The sequence below is a fragment of the Periophthalmus magnuspinnatus genome, chromosome 18 (genome assembly GCF_009829125.3).
Source record: "Periophthalmus magnuspinnatus isolate fPerMag1 chromosome 18, fPerMag1.2.pri, whole genome shotgun sequence".
Taxonomy (NCBI): domain Eukaryota; kingdom Metazoa; phylum Chordata; class Actinopteri; order Gobiiformes; family Gobiidae; genus Periophthalmus; species Periophthalmus magnuspinnatus.
Window position 1 is genome coordinate 5,293,487 of NC_047143.1, and position 20,409 is coordinate 5,313,895.

Below are 20,409 nucleotides of genomic sequence, written 5' to 3' on the forward strand. Positions count from 1 at the left end.
TTGATCCCTGCCGGCGCCTGTAGTTCCGCAGCGTCGTTCTCTTCGCGCTGGTGTGAAGTCGTGTTTGTGGAGTTTGATGGACGGCGGATCAGGGCGGATGCTGCGGTGAGTGGAGTGGGTTCCTCGTATCTGATCTTATCTCCAGCTCCGTCCTGATGCTGTAGACGTCGGGGTTTACTCAAACTGCTCCGGTGTTACACGGAGATTACGCGGACGTTTTACTCGCACTCCTCAGTTATTCTCCGGTTGAGTTGTGAATGTTTCTTTACTTTATGTACAAACTGTGTGTGAATATGTTTTTGTGTTATTACCATACACTGTATATATAAATGGACATAGCTAAAAAACGAGCCGTCGCGTTTCAAATAAGGAGTGAGCAAATTCACCGCTATCACTGTTAGCATCGGTTAGCTTCATTTGAGCTGAATACACACACACAAACACATTCACATATACACACACATACATACACATTCACATACACACGCACACATTCACATATTCACACATACGCTCACACACACAGGCACACCCCAACACATTCACGTATACACACACACGCACATAAACACACACACATACCCACGCACATAAACACAGGCACACACACACACACACACATATACACTCACACACACATATATGCACTCACACACACTCCTCTGCAGTGTGTCTTATCTGTTGATCCGTCTGACGCACTGGTGACTCAGCCTCACAGGTGTTTAATACAACACTTTACAACTTTAAACCCAACAGCAACACAGACAACACAAAGCACACAACACAAACAGCATAGACAACACAAACAGCACAGACAACACAAAACACACAACACAAACAGCACAGACAACACAAACAGCACAGACAACACAAACCACACAGACAACACAAAGCACACAACACAAACAGCACAGACAACACAAAGCACACAACACAAACAGCACAGACAACACAAAGCACACAGACAACACAAAGCACACAACACAAACAGCACAGACAACACAAAGCACACAGACAACACAAACAACACAGACAACACAAACAGCACAGACAACACAAACCACACAGACAACACAAACAACACAGACAACACAAACAACACAGACAACACAAACAACACAGACAACACAAAGCACACAGACAACACAAACAACACAGACAACACAAACAGCACAGACAACACAAAGCACACAACACAAACAGCACAGACAACACAAAGCACACAGACAACACAAAGCACACAACACAAACAGCACAGACAACACAAAGCACACAGACAACACAAACAACACAGACAACACAAACCACACAACACAAACAACACAGACGACACAAACAACACAGACAACACAAACCACACAACACAAACAACACAGACAACACAAACCACACAACACAAACCGCACAGACAACACAAACCACACAGACGACACAAACAACACAGACAACACAAAGCACACAGACAACACAAACCGCACAGACAACACAAACAGCACAGACAACACAAACAGCACAGACAACACAAACCACACAGACAACACAAGCCGCACTGACAACACAAACCACATATCCCTGATTTAAACTTTAAATACATCACTTTACGTTTGCGGCTCGTGTGTGACCAGCGGCGTTTAAACGGACGCACTATCACCACGAGGGAGGAGACGACAAACAAAACAATATGATCCGAGGGTTGGTGGTTCAAATCCCGCTCTGGACAGACCCACTGACTCACAGGTTGACGGTGTGATTCCAGCTCCCGCAGATGAATACTGTTGTTTTGTCCTTGGGCAAGACACTTATCCCCCCTCGCCCCCAGTGTCTGCGTACACCGGAGTATGAACATGTGTGTGAACGGATGAGTGTAAAGCATTTCAGGCGCTTAGTCTGCTAATTTTGTCTAGATGATAATATTTAAATCATAAAAGTTTGAATGAATCACTTCTATGACTCATACAGACTCAAACTAAATAATAAAGTGTTTCATTCTGCTGTTTACTTCTTGCAGCTCATGGTTTTTTTTAATAATATTGTAGATTTAGAATAGTTTTTGTGGTTTAAATCTGGTCTTGAGTCGTTGCGTCAGTGGCATAAATTAGTTTCAATATTATCGTTTATCGTCTATATTTACTTCAGTGATATATCGAACTTCGTGACTGATCTCTCTCTAGATTCCCATAAACAAACTACAATATTACAACAGTTATTTAAATATGAAACCTGTGATATTAAAATTATAATCATTCATATCCAGAACATTTTTAAACTGTCAGCAATGTTAATAATTATCGTGATATAATCGTTAATAAGCTATTTTAATAATTATCGTGATATAATCTTTAATCACTGTTTTAATAATTATCGTGATATAATCGGTAATCAGCCGTTTTAATAATTATCGTGATATAATCGTTAATAAGCTATTTTAATAATTATCGTGATATAATTGTAATCGGCTATTTTAATAATTATCGTGATATAATCTTTAATCACTGTTTTAATAATTATCGTAATATAAACGTTAATTGGCTATTTTAATAATTATCGTGATATAATCGTTAATAAGCTATTTTAATAATTATCATGATATAATCTTTAATCACTGTTTTAATAATTATCGTGATATAATCGGTAATCAGCTATTTTAATAATTATCGTGATATAATTGTTAATCAGCCGTTTTAATAATTATCGTGATATAATCGATAATCGTGAAGGAAGCGATTGCAGATCAGGTCGAGAGGCGAAAGAAGTTTTACCTGATATCAGAAGGTGAAGTACAGACAGTAGACACAGGCGTTATGTTACAAAGGAGCCTCCAGTATTTATACTTTTACTTATACTCAGAGAAAAGTACTATCTATAGAAGGCTGGTCCTACTGAGTTTATATACTTCCCGTACAAGGTCACAAATGAGTCGGCCGTTAACTGTTACCAGAAGGTAGAAAATGTCACTGAAAGAACGTTTGCAGTCACTGAACAAGATTTAAAAGTAGAGAAATAAAACCAAAATCGTGCTTTCATTGGATAATCGTCTTGAGAACTTAATTGTAACATGAACGTCGTGTCATGTCCGATGTTTTTGCAGTAAACCAGCATTAGAATTGTTGTCGGTAAAAGAAATATTGGGTTTGAACGTGTCTGTGTAATCCCTCAGTCGTTCAAATCTGTCAACTGGACAAAACGTTGTAGGAATAAAGACGTTTCGCCGCTGATTTAGAAGAACGTCTTTGGGATCAGCGGCAAAACGTCTTTATTTCTTCGTTTTGTCCAGTTGACAGATTTGAATTTACACAGTGTAGCTTAATGTTCATGCTAATTATTTTCGATTTGACTTCACATCTGCAGCTTAAACGTTGACGACCTCACTGATTTACAAATAAACTCTTAAAAATGCGTTTTGCTTCTTTGGGGATTTATAATGAAACCGTCTGCGTTTATACTTAAGGTTTAGCGACTGCGGCGGTTGAGAGCTGTGGTAAATCCAAAAGTAAATGAGATTTTGATAAAACGTTGAGCATAATCTTAAGACAACATTCTAATTTGCACATTGTCTAGGCGCTAATGAACGCCGTTAACGATCAGGGTCGTGCACTCAGCAAATTTATTGTATTTTCACAATCTAATAAGTTAAATTGTTTATTTATAAGGACAAAATGACACCTCCGAGCGAATCTTAAGTCACCGTTTAAGAAGTTCTGTGATTTTCAAACTGTGGTAGCGACAAAGATAGCACTAATGCCTCATAACTAGAAGATTGCAGGTTCTATTCCCAGGACGCGTATGTGTGATTTGCATTATCTGCCAAGTCCAGACCGCAGAGATATCAGTCGCGCCTTGAACCAGAATTAAACGCGATCGTCCAATCAGATTAGTTTATTTCAGTGAAACGAAGGAGCTCATTGGTCATCCATCATGTTGAATAAAGTGACATTTCTCTCACCTCAGATTATTTCAGATTAGTTTAGTGTTTCGCTCATTAATTCTGCAGAAATCCGCCTTGTTTTTCAGTCCCCTGTGATATATTTTTTTATTTTTTAATCCTCGTAAGCAGCCATAGTTGTTTTGATATGGACAGATGATGTGCGACTCTGATTGGCTGGAGATTCAGCCAATATAAACGTGCATTGTGTTCTGCGTCCTGATTGGCTGTTGGACTGTAGACCATTATCCATCCGTCTCCTCCGTGCCGTGTCTCCTGTCCAGTACAGAATGTGTTCAGACAAATTTACATAAACGTCGGATCGCAGTGTGACTCTGAAGTGCTGTACGTTTGCAATTTGTTTTCTCCCCGACAAAACCCACAATGTCGATGAAACGTTCAAAGACGCCTGCGAAGGTTTGAACTTTGAGAGAGTTTAAACAAGAGAGAAATGTGAGAAAATGTTAATGCCTGTGTGAGAAAAGAGTATAAAGTGTGTGGTGAGGGGTTTTACAGACAAAAACATAGAGAATAATTGTAAAAAATAAAGCTGATACTCCACAGTTCCAGTTTGAGCAGATTACGGTGGCGCAAAATGAACAAAAACATTAACAAACTTATGATCTTATGAGTTTATTTCACCAGCACATTCCCCTCTTTCTTGAAACTCCTCCTACCCCTCGGTTTTTGAAGTGCGCGTCTGAATTCACTCAGCTTGAAGTGGTGTACAAGCTCTTCGCCGTGCTCCTAACCCTCGTTGCTAAAGAGAATTGGCTTACCTCTTCGTCTCTTGTGAACGCACAAAATGAAGGGCAAAGGCAAAGATCTGAAGGGCAGACCTGGGATTGGGCTAAAGTTTGAGTCAACAAACCATGAACTTATTCTTCTATATTTTCCTTTGAGCTCCCATAGACAACAACATGACCTTTCTCCCGCACACGTAACTTTACTCAAAATGACAAAACCTTTATTTTATTTTTCTAACTCTCAAAACAAATCAGCCACAAACAGACGTAAAAAAATAAAATAAAATAAAATAAAAAAGGCTAAACGGAGGTCAAAGGAGGCGGTGACATTTTAATAACAGGGTTTACAATCTGAACGGAAATGTCAAAGAGCAATAACGACGATACAAACTGATTTTCTATTGGTTGGGGTCATATGACAACAAAACCGTGTAGAGTCGCTGTAGTTTAACCTGAGCTGGAGACAGGCCGGAGTTTTATGGTGGAATTTGTTGTTTAACTGTCAGATTGCAGATATGTTGGTGTCTTAATACGTTAAAAGGCCCATATCACGCTGTTTTGTGATCTGTCATGAAGCTGTTTCATCGGGTCTGTGTAATCCCTCAGTCGTCCAGGTCTGATCCACCGCAAAAGACGGAGTTTAAATCTGTCAACTGGACAAATCGTTGTAGAGTGAAGACGTTTCGCTGCTTCTTCAGTTCTGGTCAAATTGCTGGTGGACACTGCCTTATTAACTATATACTTCCTTAAACATATCTATGACTCCATCCTCAGACCCAAAGCAACAAAGGAAACAAAGAGAACAATAGGACGGCCATTACGAGTTGAATTTTTTATTTATTTATTTTATTCATCTTTATTTATACAGGGGGACCCAATGAGAGCACTTGGGTTCTCTTTTTCATGGGTGCCCTGTTTAAAATACAACACACACCGAAAAAACAATCAAAAGTCCATATAAAACATCAATACCAAGTGCAGGTGTGTGTATAAAAGTTTGTTATCAGATTATTAAATTGCAATTGTGTCACCAACGTGTCCAGTTTTGCTTTTCCTTGGAGCATATTCCATTTTTGTGAAGCAAAACAGCTAAAAGCCTCGTTCCCGTCTCAGTTCTGGTGCGGCTCGTCCTTAGCCTTATGGGGTCGTTAAGGCTGAAACTGGAGATAATAGCTGTTTACAGTTTCAGTGTGGTTAGCGCCTCCTTCAGACAGTTATAAGGCAGTGTCCAGCAGTGAATCTGACCAGAACTGAAGAAGGATGGGCTTGGACGAGCAGAGAAACATCTTTCCTCCAAATTTGAACTTCGTCCTTTGCCACGTTGTTTCCTCGTCACAAACAGACCTGGAGTTGTGTTTTTTTGTTTCATTCGCACAAGTTTAACGCACAAATCCTGCGTATTTAGACTGAGTTCTTCTCTCAAACTGAAAACACTCTGCTCCACCTTGTGATGTCATCATGTGGTGATACAGGCGTTTTTAAAGTCCATACACCTTCACTAGAATCATTTGGATGATTTCAGCTCTGGAATTGCCAATCTTTATTTAACTAAAGCGAAATGTAGCTGTTCACTTGAAAATTACTACCACTTCATGACATCACAAGGTGGAACAGAGCATTTTGAGCTTTGGAGATGTAACAGATTAATAATAAAGTGTCACTCAAACATGTGTGAATGAAACAAAACACAACTCCAGGTCTGTTTTTGAGGAGGAAACATTATAACATGACTTACAACGTGGCTTAGTTATAGAGTCAGTTTTGTGTAATATAGCGCCTTGTTTGGAAAGATAATCCTTCCTTAAACATATCTACGATTCCATCCTCAAGAAACTAAAGAGAACAAAAAGAAACTATGACTAAATATGACGATTTTATGGAGCCAACCCCAAACAAATAATGACAAGGTTCAATATTTGTGTGATCAAAATCAGTGAATCTCACCATAGAGTTATACATCCCCCCCTGAAACTCTCATATTGTGCGTTTCTAGCAGACGACCGCAGTCTATTAGAGGTTTGAATAACTCCCTGTCCTATTTTTAGCTGTTGATTTAAAAGCCAAGGTCAGTCGTCATCCTGCCCACTCGTGCATCATCCGGACGGTTTAAAGGGCCCATTTTACGCCGTTTCTGATCTGTTATTATGTTGTTCCTTCATCAAAAACAGACCCGGAGTTGTGTTTTGTTTCACCCTTTTCGCCCTCGGCCCTTCAGTGACGTCCCACTTGCACATTACAGCATCACCTCAGTAAAAGCGAGTCAAGCAACACTTAATTTCAGGAGCTTTCGAAACCAATAAGCAGCACTGGATTCACAATTAAGAGTAGGAAACTGAGTTCACAGATACTGTCAAAAATAAAAAATAAAAATGCGATTTAAAGATGCCAAACAAAATGCCGCCAAAATTACACAGTGTGAGCTTAAACATGTCTGTCCAATAAACCGGACAATGTCGCTGTTTCATATAAGACACCAACCAGACAAGAACAAAACAAACTATTCTTTGAAAATAAAGTACAGTACTAAAGTAAATATACCAGGTCTGTGTTTGAGGAGACATTTGGTCCAACCTTTAAAGTGCAAATGACAGGTTAGATTTCACAAAAACATAGTTAACAACATTTTTTAGAAGTTTACTTAAATATATGCCCTTGTTTTTTCAACTTCTTATTTCTATTTTTTTTATTTATTTTTTTTGGTGAAGTTTATCATTTCACTTCCTGGACATGGGCAGCAGATGTGATAATTTCATAACTGTTACATAAAGTTAACAAGGGCCAAAACTTTTCTAAATTACACAATAGTCGTGATTAGACTAATAAAAATAAATGTGTTTATTTTATTTTTGTTATTTAATCTGGGACGGCTCTTGCTGAAAACAAATGGAACTAATGATCAGAGCGTTTAAACAAATACAAACCGAAAACTCAAATTTAGTTTTAAAAAAGCACAGACGTCTTTCCCTCTGCATGTTTTTTTCATAAACTAAAGAGTCCGTACTTCTGATCAAATAGGCCAAAGTATGTTTTTCGGCGACGCCATGTTTGTTTTGGTTTGTTCAGCACTGGATTCGACTCAAACCTTAGCGCTGCCCTGTGATTGGTCAGTCTGCAGGACCAATCAGTCAGAGCCAAGAACAAGAGTTTGTGAAGTCATAAAAAAACGCAAGAATTCATCTAGCCGTCAAGGTTAAGAAAAAATTTGAAAAAAACATGCATTTTAAAGGAGCTCAACACAGTTTTTTCATGCAGTACAGTTTGTTTTCTTGCCTCAGTACATAAAGAGTGAACGTTAGCTGTGTAAAACATTTATATCGTCATTCACCTGGTGTTAGCTTAGCATAATTGTTATTCACTTTAGCTTCATTTGATGAACTTTTGTCTTTTCAGCTCTGAAAGTCTCTGATAATTAAAAACTCATTTGCAGTTGACACCTCGTCCTTTTTGGATTTCGTGTTCCATATCAAACGTCGTGCTCTGGAAACTCCTCGGGCTAAACTCACTTTTTAGTTTTCACCTCTGATAGCTTAGTTCTGTTCCGGTGGTGTGAAACCGTTGAAATGCAGACAGTGATCTGGCCCTGCGGCTGTGAAACTCAAGCATCCATTTTGTGAGCTGTGCGTCGCATTTAGAGCAGTGCGTTAGCGACCTGATTAGCCTGTGTAGCATTAGCGCGTAAGATAATGTGTCCGGAGCCATGCTATTAATCATACTGGGTACACAGCTGCGGCGGCCTGTGTGCGAGTGAAGGTCCTCCCATCCATTTATTAAACAACTGGCAAACCTTAAGGGAACTCGCTGTAAGATTACCATTTTTCATTTCATAAACGTGACCCGTCGGTGTCCCCAGATATGAGGTCAACCTGTCAATCAAATGCATCTTTTCTCAGATAACAATTGTAATACTGATTTATTCTTGATGTTTGCATTTTTTATTACACCACTCCCCCATCAGCGTGCACCCCGCTAATCAAACTACTGCACATCGCATCAAGTTTGAGTACAAGAGCTAACCGTAAGAAAGGTTTGGGAGAGATCGCTAGATTACTCAAACATGGATGACATCTAAAACCTCTTCAGGCGTGTTTTTGATGAGGGAGTGGCGTTATAATATGGATGAAAGCTCCAAAAAGTCTCCCTCAACACAATGACAGATCTAAAGCACACATTTGCCGTGATCTATAAACGCAGATTATTATACGGAATTTTAGGTTTTGGTCAAATTTTATAAAACAGCAAGAAAGTGCGTTTATCAGACGAACTGCGTGAGAGAGATCCTGGTCTTTTTATTTCGCTATAGTGTCCGTAAATCAAGATATGAACATTAATAACAGACAAATCAAATACCTTCTTTCCCAAAGTTGCTCCCGCTAGCGTTAGCAACAGGTTTGATTGACAGCGTTGCTAAGCGCCCACTCCCTGCTGAATCAGTTGGAATTTCAAATATGAAGCTCTATGGCTGACGTCACGCTCCCTTAATCCACTTCTTTAAACGAAAAACCTTAAAAAATCCACAAAATCTGGTGTTTTCAAAGGAAAGACACAAAAATTAGAAAAATGTAATCATATCTGAAGGAGCTGCAATACAATATGTTACTCAAGTAGGATTAAAAGTGTCTGAAAACTGAAAAAAGTGTCTCTGGGAAGGAGTATTTTATTTGAAAGATTATGTAAATAAATCTATCTGATTACCTCCTACCTCGGCCCTGTGTTTGGGACGTGAACATAGCTAACCTGCTAGCTGCTGCGTTCCAAACAGGAAGTGATCACAGGTGCACTTTTGGCTGTAATTCACTTTCTATTGAAAAACTGTGGCTCCTCTCTCTGTAACTGCTGCTGTCAGACTCGTCATTTTGGTCTTCAAATGTTCGTATTAACCCGCTCTACAAGATCCTGGTGTTTTTATTTCACTATAGTGTTTGTAAATCAAGATATGAACATTAATAACAGACAAATCCGGCGTCTTCTTTCTCTGAGGTCACTCCAGCTAGTGTTAGCAACAGGTTTGATTGACAGCGTTGCTAAACTCTCGCTCCCCCCTAAACTAGCGATGCGGGTAGGAAGGGGCAGTATCTTAAACAGCCTCGCTCTAGATTGGCTCTTTGGTTGCTATGATACTCACGGTCAGATTTCCCAATGTGGAATTTGGCTCCAAATTGCTCGCTATAACCGTTAGCCTCAATGAGCTTCATTTGACTGGAGCCGAACGCTAACGTCACACTCAGCCCACTTCTTTATGTCTACATCTAAAACCTGAGAGGCAAAAATCGGCGTAAACTATAAAAAATATTGTCTTCACAGATTTTAATGATGCAACAACATCAAGTTAAAGTTACCTCAAAGAAAACGTGTTCAAAAAGCTAAATTGTGATGTCAAATTTCATTATATAACAGATTTATTCAGAGAGTGAAGCTTTTAAATAAACATTAAGAGTGTAGTCATTAAACTGGTGTGGGCTCATTTGTTTTGGTCACTGGCTGCACCTCATTTGCATTTTCAGTTTCCCTGATTACACTGTTGGAGCTGCTCAAAAGCGATTAGCCAAAGTGAAAAAAAGCAACAAAAACAGATATTTGTCATCGACGGACGTCCCAAACACAGGGCCGAGGTGGGAGGCAATCAGATAGATTTATTTACATAATCTTTCAAATAAAATACTCCTTCCCAGAGACACTTTTTTCAGTTTTCAGACACTTTTAATCCTACTTGAGTAAAATATTGTATTGCAGCTCCTTCAGATATGATTACATTTTTCTCGTTTTTGTGTCTTTCCTTTGAAAACACCAGATTTTGTGGATTTTTTAAGGTTTTTCGTTTAAAGAAGTGGATTAAGGGAGCGTGACGTCAGCCATAGAGCTTCATATTTGAAATTCCAACTGATTCAGCAGGGAGCGGGCGCTTAGCAACGCTGTCAATCAAACCTGTTGCTAACGTTAGCGGGAGCAACTTTGGGAAAGAAGATATTTGATTTGTCTGTTATTAATGTTCATATCTTGATTTACGGACACAATAGCGAAATAAAAACATTGTGATCATGTAGAGAGGGTTAATACGAACAGTTTAAGACCAAAATGACGAGTCTGAGCAGCAGTTACAGGGAGAGGAGCGACAGTTTTTCAATAGAAAGTGAATTGGAGCCGATGGACACTTCCTGTTTTCCTTTTCCTACGTTATAATGTTGTTTCCTCGTCACAAACAGACCTGGAGTTGTGCTTTGTTTCATTCACAAACCCTGCATATTTAGGCTGAGTTCTTCTCTCACACTAAAAACACTCTGTTCCACCTTGTGATGTCATCATGTGGTGATACAGGAAGTGCTCCGCTGTGTTTTTAAACTCCACACACCTTCACTAGAATCATTTGGATCGTTTTAACTCTGGAATTGAGCATTTATACTGAACAAACGGCAAAAGGGGGGTGTTAAATTGAAAACTAAACCACTTCATGACATCACAAGGTGGAACAGAGCATTTTCAATTTTGGAGATGTAACAGATGGATAAGGATTACTCAAGTGCGTGGGAATGAAACAAAACACAACTCCAGGCACATTTATAACGTTATAACACGACTTAAAGGTCACACCAGTCAAGTTTGTGTAATATAGGACCTTTAGTTAATAAACATTTGGCTTCATGCAATTCATACTTTTTTGCCCTTTTTGCCCGTTTCTCTTTTGTGTTTATTTTTATTTTTGCTTCAGACTCTGTTGACTTTACCTTAGAATAATGAGCTGAACCGAACTGCATTATGCTATGACCTTTAGTTTGTCTGAAATGTTCCTCATGGTTGTCACGGATACTTAGATCAGACCATATTTAAAACCAGGTCCATGGAGAAGAGCGACTCTAAGGTTGCGAGTTTGATTCCTGGACCTGTCTTTCTGTGAGGAGTCCTGACTAAGACTAGCTCAAGATCTGGAGATGGGTCCCACTGCTTCCTACAGGTTTAACCCAGAGATACTAAAGGATGGGTCAAATGCAGAGGACGCATTTCTAAGTTAAAGAGGGAGTATTACACTTCTATGGGGCGTTTAAAGGTCCTATGTTACACAAAATTGACTCTTTTGAGCTTTAATCCGTGTTAAAATGCTGTTACCTCCTCAAAAACTCACCTGGAGTTGTGTTTTGTTTCATTCGCACATGTTTGAGTAACTTTTTATCTTCCTCATAATGTTCCGTTCCACCTTGTGATGTCATAAAGTGGTAGTTTTTCAGGTTAACAGCTACGTTTTTTTACCTTTAATACATAGAGATTGGCAATTCCAGGGCTGAAATTATCCAAATGATTCTAGTGATGGTGTGTGGAGTTTAAAAACACAGCGGAACACTTCCTGTATTATCACATGATGACATCACAAGGTGGAACAGTGTGTTTTTTTGTGTTAAACATGTGTGAATGAAACAAAACACAACTCTAGGTCTGTTTGTGATGAGGAAACAACATTATAACAGATCAGAAAATAGCATAATATAAAGTTAACTCAACATCAAAACCGCTTTGCTTCCCATGCTAAGTCACTCCCCCTTCAGAGCACTACCATAACCCAATCAGCGTTCATCCCACTAAAGAAACTACTGTATATCGCATCAGGTTTGTGAACTTGAAGTCTTGTACAGGCTTGAAAACCACTTCAGGCATGTTTTTGATGAGCGAACGACATTATAAAACGACAGAAAGCTCCAAAAACGTTCATTTTTTCCCTCTTTATCCGTACCTTTGGCTTGACCCATCATTGCTTTAGCGGTTGGGCTTTTTAACAAACCCAGGCTCATTCTCAAAGTTTCCATTTCACAGAACATTACCTCCTCAGATCGCTGGTGCGGCCAGTCTGGACGCTGAAAGAAGAATATAGAATCATTTAAAGCAGAGATATCGTGCTTATATAGTCGGAATCTACGACATCCGTGGATCAGGATGTTATAATTTGAACATTTTAAATTGCAATGTTCATCTAAAACGACTTATTAAAAGAAACAAAACTGCTGACTTCCAGATTGGCTTTTTACAATTCTCAGACACCCGCGTTTTGCTGTCAAGGTAAAGTTAGCAACAGTTAGCATGCTAGCAGCGCACTTCCTTATTCTCTAACAATAATCCATGTAATAATTAGATGCTGACAGAAAATTTGTTTAACCTCAAGAGCTGCTTATACAATATATCTGCGCTGAAGCTAGACACATTTTGCTTAAATATCGGGGAAAAACTGTATATATAAATGGACATAGCTAACCCGCTAGCTGCCACGTTTCACTCGCTAACCCGCTCTACATGATCCTGGTGTTTTTATTTCGCTATTTTGTTTGTGATTCAAGATATGAACATTAAGAACAGACAAATCAGGTGTTTTCTTTCCCTGAGGTCACTCCCACTCACGTTAGCAACAGGTTTGATTGACAGCGTTGCTAAGCGTCCGTTGCCTTGTTCTTTATTCAGTCTGCGGTACAGGGTTTTTAGTATGTGAGAACCTGTACTCAAAAAGAACTAATAACATGTAAAAACGATACAGACCTGTGACGCAACCGAAACTAAACCTCACAAATCAATCCAGGCAGAGCAGAATAACTTTATGAATGAATATAAAGGTGCACTGTGTAACTTTTTTTGGTGAGGGGCTTTGTCATATGCTTGTCTCCATGGATAAGTTATTGCTTTGTCTTAGAATGTTTCGCAGTATGACATTAAGCTTCCTTTCACCCTCCTTCCCCCCGCTTCCTCTCCCGCCCTTTCGCTCCGCCTCCCTCCATCCCTCTCTCCTCTCCATCCCTTTCTCTCTGCCTGCCTCCCCCTCCTCCTCCCACTTCCTCCCTCTGTCTTCCTCTCTCTCTTCTCCCTCCCTTTCTCTCTGCGTCCCTCCATCACTCTCATTTCTCCCTCTCTTTTTCCCCCTCCAATTCTCTCCTAATCCCTCTCTCTCTCCTTTCACTCTCTCCACCCTCTTCCTCTCTCACTCTTCTCTCACCCTTTCTCTGTGCCTCTCTGTTCTCACTCCCTTTCTCTCCACCTCCCTCCCCCTCCTCCTCCCACTTTCTCCCTCTGTCTTCCTCTCTCTCTTCGCCCTCCCTTTCTCTCTGCGTCCCTCCATCACTCTCATTTCTCCCTCTTTTCCCCCCCTCCAATTCTCTCCTAATCCCTCTCTCTCTCCTCCTTCTTTCACTCTCTCCACCATCTTCCTCTCTCTTCTCCCACCCTTTCTCTCCGCCTCCCTTCATCCCTCTCTCCTCTCCAGCCCTTTCTCTATGCCTCTCGCTTCTTCCTCCCTCCCTTCCTCCATCCCTCTTTTCTCCCTCGCTCCCTTTCTCCCCATCGCTCTCTATCCCTTTCTCTCTGCCTCCCCCTCCTCCTTCCACTTTCTCCCTATGTCTTCCTCTCTGTCTTCGCCCTCCCTTTCTCTCTGCGTCCCTCCATCACTCTCACTTCACCCTCTCTTTCCCCCCTCCAATTCTCTCCTAATCCCTCTCTCTCTCCTCCACCCTCTTCCTCTCTCACTCTTCCCCCACGCTTTCTCTACGCCTCTCTCTTCTCCCTCCCTTTCTCTCTGCCTCCCTCCATCCCTCTCACCTCTCTCTCTCTCCCCTGTCTCTTCTCCCTCTCCTCTTTATAAACTCATTACGTTAAATTTAATCTTATTCATTTCTCTTTATTTACACAGAGAGACCGAACGAGAGCACTCAGACTCTCCTTTTCACGAGCGCCCCGTTCAAATACACAAAATCCAAACAAAAAACAAACAAAAAGTCCATTTAAAACATTAAAAACAGGCGCAGGTGTGAGAATAAAAGTCCGTTACAAGATTCTTAAAGTGCATTTGTGGCACTAAAGTATCTCATTTTACGTGTCCTTGAAATATATTCCATTTTTGTAAAAGCAAAACAGCCAAAAGCCTTTTTTTTCCATCTTGGTTCTGGTGCAGGTCGCCCTTTAACCCGAAATCGGCGAAGTATCAGCTTTATTTTTTACAGTTATTCTCTATGTTTTTGGCTGTAAAACTCCTCACCACACACTTTATACACTTTTCTCACACATTTTCTCACACATTTTCTCACATTTCTCTCTCGTTTAAACTCTCTCAAAGTTCAAAGCTTTTGTTGGTGCGGAACGTTTCATCGACATTGTGGGTTTTGTCAGGGAGAAAACTGGCAAATACTGACAATAGTCTATAGTCTCTTAGCCAATCAGGACGCAGAACAAAATGCATGCTCATATGCCGTAAAAAAGCATGTCAAATCGCACCAAAAAAATCAGCGAAACAGCAAAACCGCGAAGGGAGAACAACCGTATTAAAAGTCCAACAAACGAGTGAGATGTTCAGACAGTCTATGAAGTCGTCCGTTATAAACACATTTCATAGACTGAACCGTGATGGGTTTTAAATTCTTCGCCCGTTATGAAAGGAAGATCCGAGTGAAAGACGATCTAAAGGTTTCAAAGCGGCGGCTGAAGTCTGCACGTACATTATATCTGCATGATCCCGTACACAAAGAGAGGCGCTTGAACTGTTCCGTTTATGTAATTTCAACAAGATACAAGATTAGTTTGTGTAATAAAATGATCATTTAGATTTTAAACTGTTACCTAAGTCCGAGATATGTTTTTTTAAGGATAAGTCTGAGTAATTATGATGGTCTGAACGCATAAGGTAAGTACAGAACAGCTTTGGACCACCGCAAAACGTTTAAAATGAACTACGGTGGTTCTAACGGTAAAAATCTTTAACATAAACTTCGTGTTAGCTGTTCGTTAGCTTTTCGCCATTACAGTCTCGAGGATAGATTTAAGTGCTCATTTTACACAGCCTTTCCGTGACCTCTGACCTCTCCTTTCAGCCTAAATAACAGCGTCGTCTCACGTTCTCGTTGTCTCGTCGGTCGTTTTGCAGCTGAAGGACCCTCCGTTTGACGTCATTACAGCGTCCGGGCTCTAAACGCGGCATTTGATTGGTTTCTACTCGACCGGATGTTTTTGCGTACTGTTGCCGTGGCGATGGATGCCGTAATCGTCCGGGAGAATGTCGCGCGTGGGTCGTTGCGCGAGCAGAAGTGTGTTAGACTCCTGCTTTGGTTTATCCTTTTTAGAGCAGACGTGGCCACAGCTTGCGTTATGTAATGTGTAATAAACCAAAACGAGTCCAGGTTGGAAAATTTCAAATCCCACGTGTGTCACCGTTTGAGAAAAACAAAAGGACATCACGTAGACGGTATAAAGAAGTGGACTGAGTGAGTGTGACGTCACCGATAGCGTTTGGCTCCAGTCAAATGAAGCTAATCGAGGCTAGCGGTTATAGAGGCGAATTGGAGCCGAGTTCTCACCGCGAGTATCATAGCAACCGAAGAGCCAATCCAGAGCGAGGCTGTTGAAGGTAACGCTCTTTCTCACCTGCACCGCTGGTTTAGTAAGGAACGGGCGCTTAGCAACGCTGTCAATCAAACCTGTTGCTAACGCTAGCTGGAGCGATCTCGGGGGAAAGAAGGCGCCTGATTCGTCTGTTATTAATGTTTGTATCTTGATTTACCGACACAATCGCGAAATAAAAACACCAGGATCATGCAGAGAGGGTTAATACGAACATTTTGTCCCACTTTATCCCTCCCTCTTCCTCTCTCTTCTCCCTCCCTTTCTCTGTGTGTCCCTCCATCCCTCTCTCTTTCTCTCCCTCTCCTCTCTCTCTAACCAACCTTTCCCTACTAATCCCTCTCTCTCCCTCCCTCTCCTCTCTCCCTCCCTCGCTCTCACCTCTCACTCCCTCTCCCTCTTTCTTTGCCTCTCTTTTCTCCCTCCCTCCATCCCTCTCACTCTCTCTCCCTCCATCCCCCTCACGTCTCCCTCCCTCTTCCTCTCTCTCGCTTCTCCCTCCCTCATCCCTCTCACCCTGTCTCTCTTTGCCCTCTCCCGCTCTCCCTCCCTCCCCTCCATCCTCACCCCACTGTTCTCTCTCTCCTCCCTCCGTCTCCCTCATTTCTTCTCCTTCCCTCCCTCTCCTCCATCTTCACCCCCCCCCCGTTCTCTTTCCTGTTGAATCGGGTTAATACGAACATTTTAAGATGAGAGACGATTAAAGCTGCACTGAGTAACTTCTTTTCAGGTAAAGCGCAACCAGCTCCGTGGAGATGATGGTTATTATTTCTTGGAATGTTCCACGGTATGGCATTAAACTGTTTTTCTGTTCTGTTTTGTTTTTTAATTGTAAAAAAAACACCTGGAATTGCTCAAAAATATCTTGAAAAACATGCACTCTCACTGTGAGCTGGGTCGCCTCTCCGCAGATCTGACCTGTAATTTGGCCTGGAGATAGACTATAGACTAAGATAAAAAAACAAAACAAAAAAGAAAACAGCAATGCGTGTGCTTAGCAACGCTGTCAATCAAACCTGTTGCTAACGCTAGCGGGAGCAACCTCGAGGAAAGATGGCGCCTGATTTGTCTGTCTCTTACCCCTTCTCTTCCTCCCTTCCTCCTCTCTCTTTCTTTCTTTCTCTCTTTTCTGATTCAATTTTGTCCATATTCATCACTGCGCACTGTTTACCTCAGTTCGCCTCTTCTCTCTCTTCTCCCTCAGTCCATCCATTCATCCATCTCTCGTCCCCTCAGGTCTTGTCTTTCGTCTCCCTTCTCACTCGCTCTCGCTCTTTCCTGTTCACTCACTCCATCCATCTCTGTTCCCCTCTGGGCTCCTTCTTTCTCCGCTCGCCCCTCTCCTTCTCTCTTCTCCTTCCCGTGTCACTTCGGTCGCTCCGTTCATCCATCTCTCCTTCCCACCGGCCTCGTCTTCCTTCTCAATCTGACCCGAGCGCTCCCTCTCCTCTCCTCAGTCCCTCCTCGTGGACCTCCACTCAGCAGCGTTATGAATTGCGTAGATTTGAACCAGCAACCTTCCAGAAACATGGCAACAGCTGTACATCCTAAACCACACCCTCTCCATGACCTCGTACATTTACATGATAATTCACACGGTTCTTGTTTTACGACTTCATGGCCGACCCAAATGAGTTGGTCTCTTTGTTTCTTTAGCTCGCAGCCACCGCTCTCTCTTCCTCTGTCATCATCCTTTCTTTTTTCTCCTCTGTTTCCATCTTCCTATACCTCTCAGTCTCCCACAGCTCCTCTCCCCCTCTCTTCATCTCTCCCTCCTCTTTCTCTCTCTCACTACCTCTTTCATATTGCTCTTTCTCTCTGCCTCTCTCCAATCCTCTCCCTTCCTCCATCTTCCTCTCTGCCTTCTCCCTTTCTCTTCCCCCGTCTCCATCCCTCTCACCTCTCCCTCTCTTTCTTCCCCCTCCATTCTCTCCTAATCCCTCTCTCCCTCCGTCCTTCTCTCACTTTCTTCACCCTTCTTTCCCTCTCTTCTCCTTCCCTTTCTCTGTTTCCCTCCATCCCTCTCTCTCTCTCCACCTTCCTCATCCCTTTTTCTCTGCCTCCCTCTCCTCCTCCCACTTTGTCCCCCCCTCTTCCTCTCTCTCTTCTCCCTCCTTTTCTCTCTCTTCCCCCTCCCTTTTCATACTAATCCCTCTCTCCCCCTCCTCTCACTCCCTCTTCTCCCTCCATCCTTCTCCCTCTCGTCTCCCTCCCTCCATTTCCTCCGTCCTCACCCCTCTCTGTTCTCTCTCTTCTCCATCCCTCTCCTCCATCCTCCTCTGTTCTCTCTCTTCTCCCTCCATCTCCTCCATTCTCACTCCTCTGTTCTCTCTCTTCTCCCTCCCTCTCCTCCGTCCTCCTCTGTTCTCTCTCTTCTCCCTCCATCTCCTTCATCCTCACCCCTCTGTTCTCTCTCTTCTCCCTCTATCTCCTTCGTCCTCACCCCTCCTTGTTCTCTCTCTCTCCCTCCCTCTCCTCTCTATTCTCTCTCTTCTTCATTTCTTCAATACAGATCACAGTTATAGATCATTATTTCCTCCTGAGGGTCACGTTGTCGTCGTTGTTGCTGTTGTTGTCGTTGTCATTGTTGTCGTTGTTGTTGTTGTCGTCGTCCTTGTTGTCGTTCTTGTTGTCGTCGTCGTTGTCATTGTTGTCGTTGTCGTCGTTGTTGTCGTTATTGTTGTTGTTGTCATCGTTGTCGTCCTTGTTGTCGTTGTTGTTGTCATCGTTGTTGTTGTCATTGTCGTCGTTGTCATCATTGTTGTTGTCGTCGTTGTTGTCGTCGTCCTTGTTGTCCTTGTTGTCATTGTTGTCGTCGTCGTTGTTGTCGTCGTCGTCGTTGTTGTCGTCGTCGTTATCGTTGTTGTCGTCGTTGTCGTCGTCGTTATCGTTGTTGTCGTCATCGTTGATGTCGTTGTTGTCGTCGTCATCGTTGTTGTCGTCATCGTTGTTGTCGTCATCGTTGTTGTCGTCATCGTTGTTGTCGTCGTCGTTGTCGTTCTTGTTGTCGTCGTCGTTGTCATTGTCGTCGTTGTCCTTGTCGTCGTTATTGTTGTTGTTGTCATCGTTGTCGTCCTTGTTGTCGTTGTTGTTGTCATCGTTGTTGTTGTCATTGTCGTCGTTGTCATCATTGTTGTTGTCGTCGTTGTTGTCGTCGTCCTTGTTGTCATTGTTGTCGTCGTCGTTGTTGTCGTCGTCGTCGTTATCGTTGTTGTCGTCGTCGTCGTTGTAGTCGTCGTTGTCGTTGTCGTCGTTATCGTTGTTGTCGTCATCGTTGTTGTCGTTGTCATCGTTGTTGTCGTCATCGTTGTTGTCGTCATCGTTGTTGTCGTCATCGTTGTTGTCGTCATCGTTGTTGTCGTCATCGTTGTTGTCGTCGTCGTTGTCGTCGTCGTTGTCGTTCTTGTTGTCGTCGTCGTTGTCATTGTCGTCGTTGTCGTCGTCGTTGTTGTCGTTATTGTTGTTGTTGTCATCGTTGTCGTCCTTGTTGTCGTTGTTGTTGTCATCGTTGTTGTTGTCATTGTCGTCGTTGTCATCATTGTTGTTGTCGTCGTTGTTGTCGTCGTCCTTGTTGTCATTGTTGTCGTCGTCGTTGTTGTCGTCGTCGTCGTTATCGTTGTTGTCGTCGTCGTCGTTGTAGTCGTCGTTGTCGTTGTCGTCGTTATCGTTGTTGTCGTCATCGTTGTTGTCGTTGTCATCGTTGTTGTCGTCATCGTTGTTGTCGTCATCGTTGTTGTCGTCATCGTTGTTGTCGTCATCGTTGTTGTCGTCATCGTTGTTGTCGTCGTCGTTGTCGTCGTCGTTGTCGTTCTTGTTGTCGTCGTCGTTGTCATTGTCGTCGTTGTCGTCGTCGTTGTTGTCGTTATTGTTGTTGTTGTCATCGTTGTCGTCCTTGTTGTCGTTGTTGTTGTCATCGTTGTTGTTGTCATTGTCGTCGTTGTCATCATTGTTGTTGTTGTTGTCGTTGTTGTTGTCGTTGTTGTCGTCGTTGTTGTCATTGTGTTCATATAAAATCACACATTCTGGGTTGGACTCACTGGGACCTGCAGCTTTCACACAGACTCACTTTTCCAGGGCTTCATCTCTTCTTCTTCTTCTTCTTCTTTTTTTTTTTTTTTATCCTAAAAGTCTAAAATCAGCCGCTGAATCCACTGATCAATTCAAGTCACATTTTATTTAAATTCCGACTCCGGCCCTCGCTGTGCTCCGTGTGTGAGTGTGTGTGCGTCCTGAGTGCGTCCTGTGTGTTATTGTATTGAATTATGTAGTAAAGAAAAAGTGAAATCATTCCTCACAGTTTCTTCTCTTCGCTTCGTCGACGGAGCTGCAAACCTTTGTCCTTCTCTCTCTGAGCTTCATGATGAAATCTCCTGAAACGGTTTTCTGTTC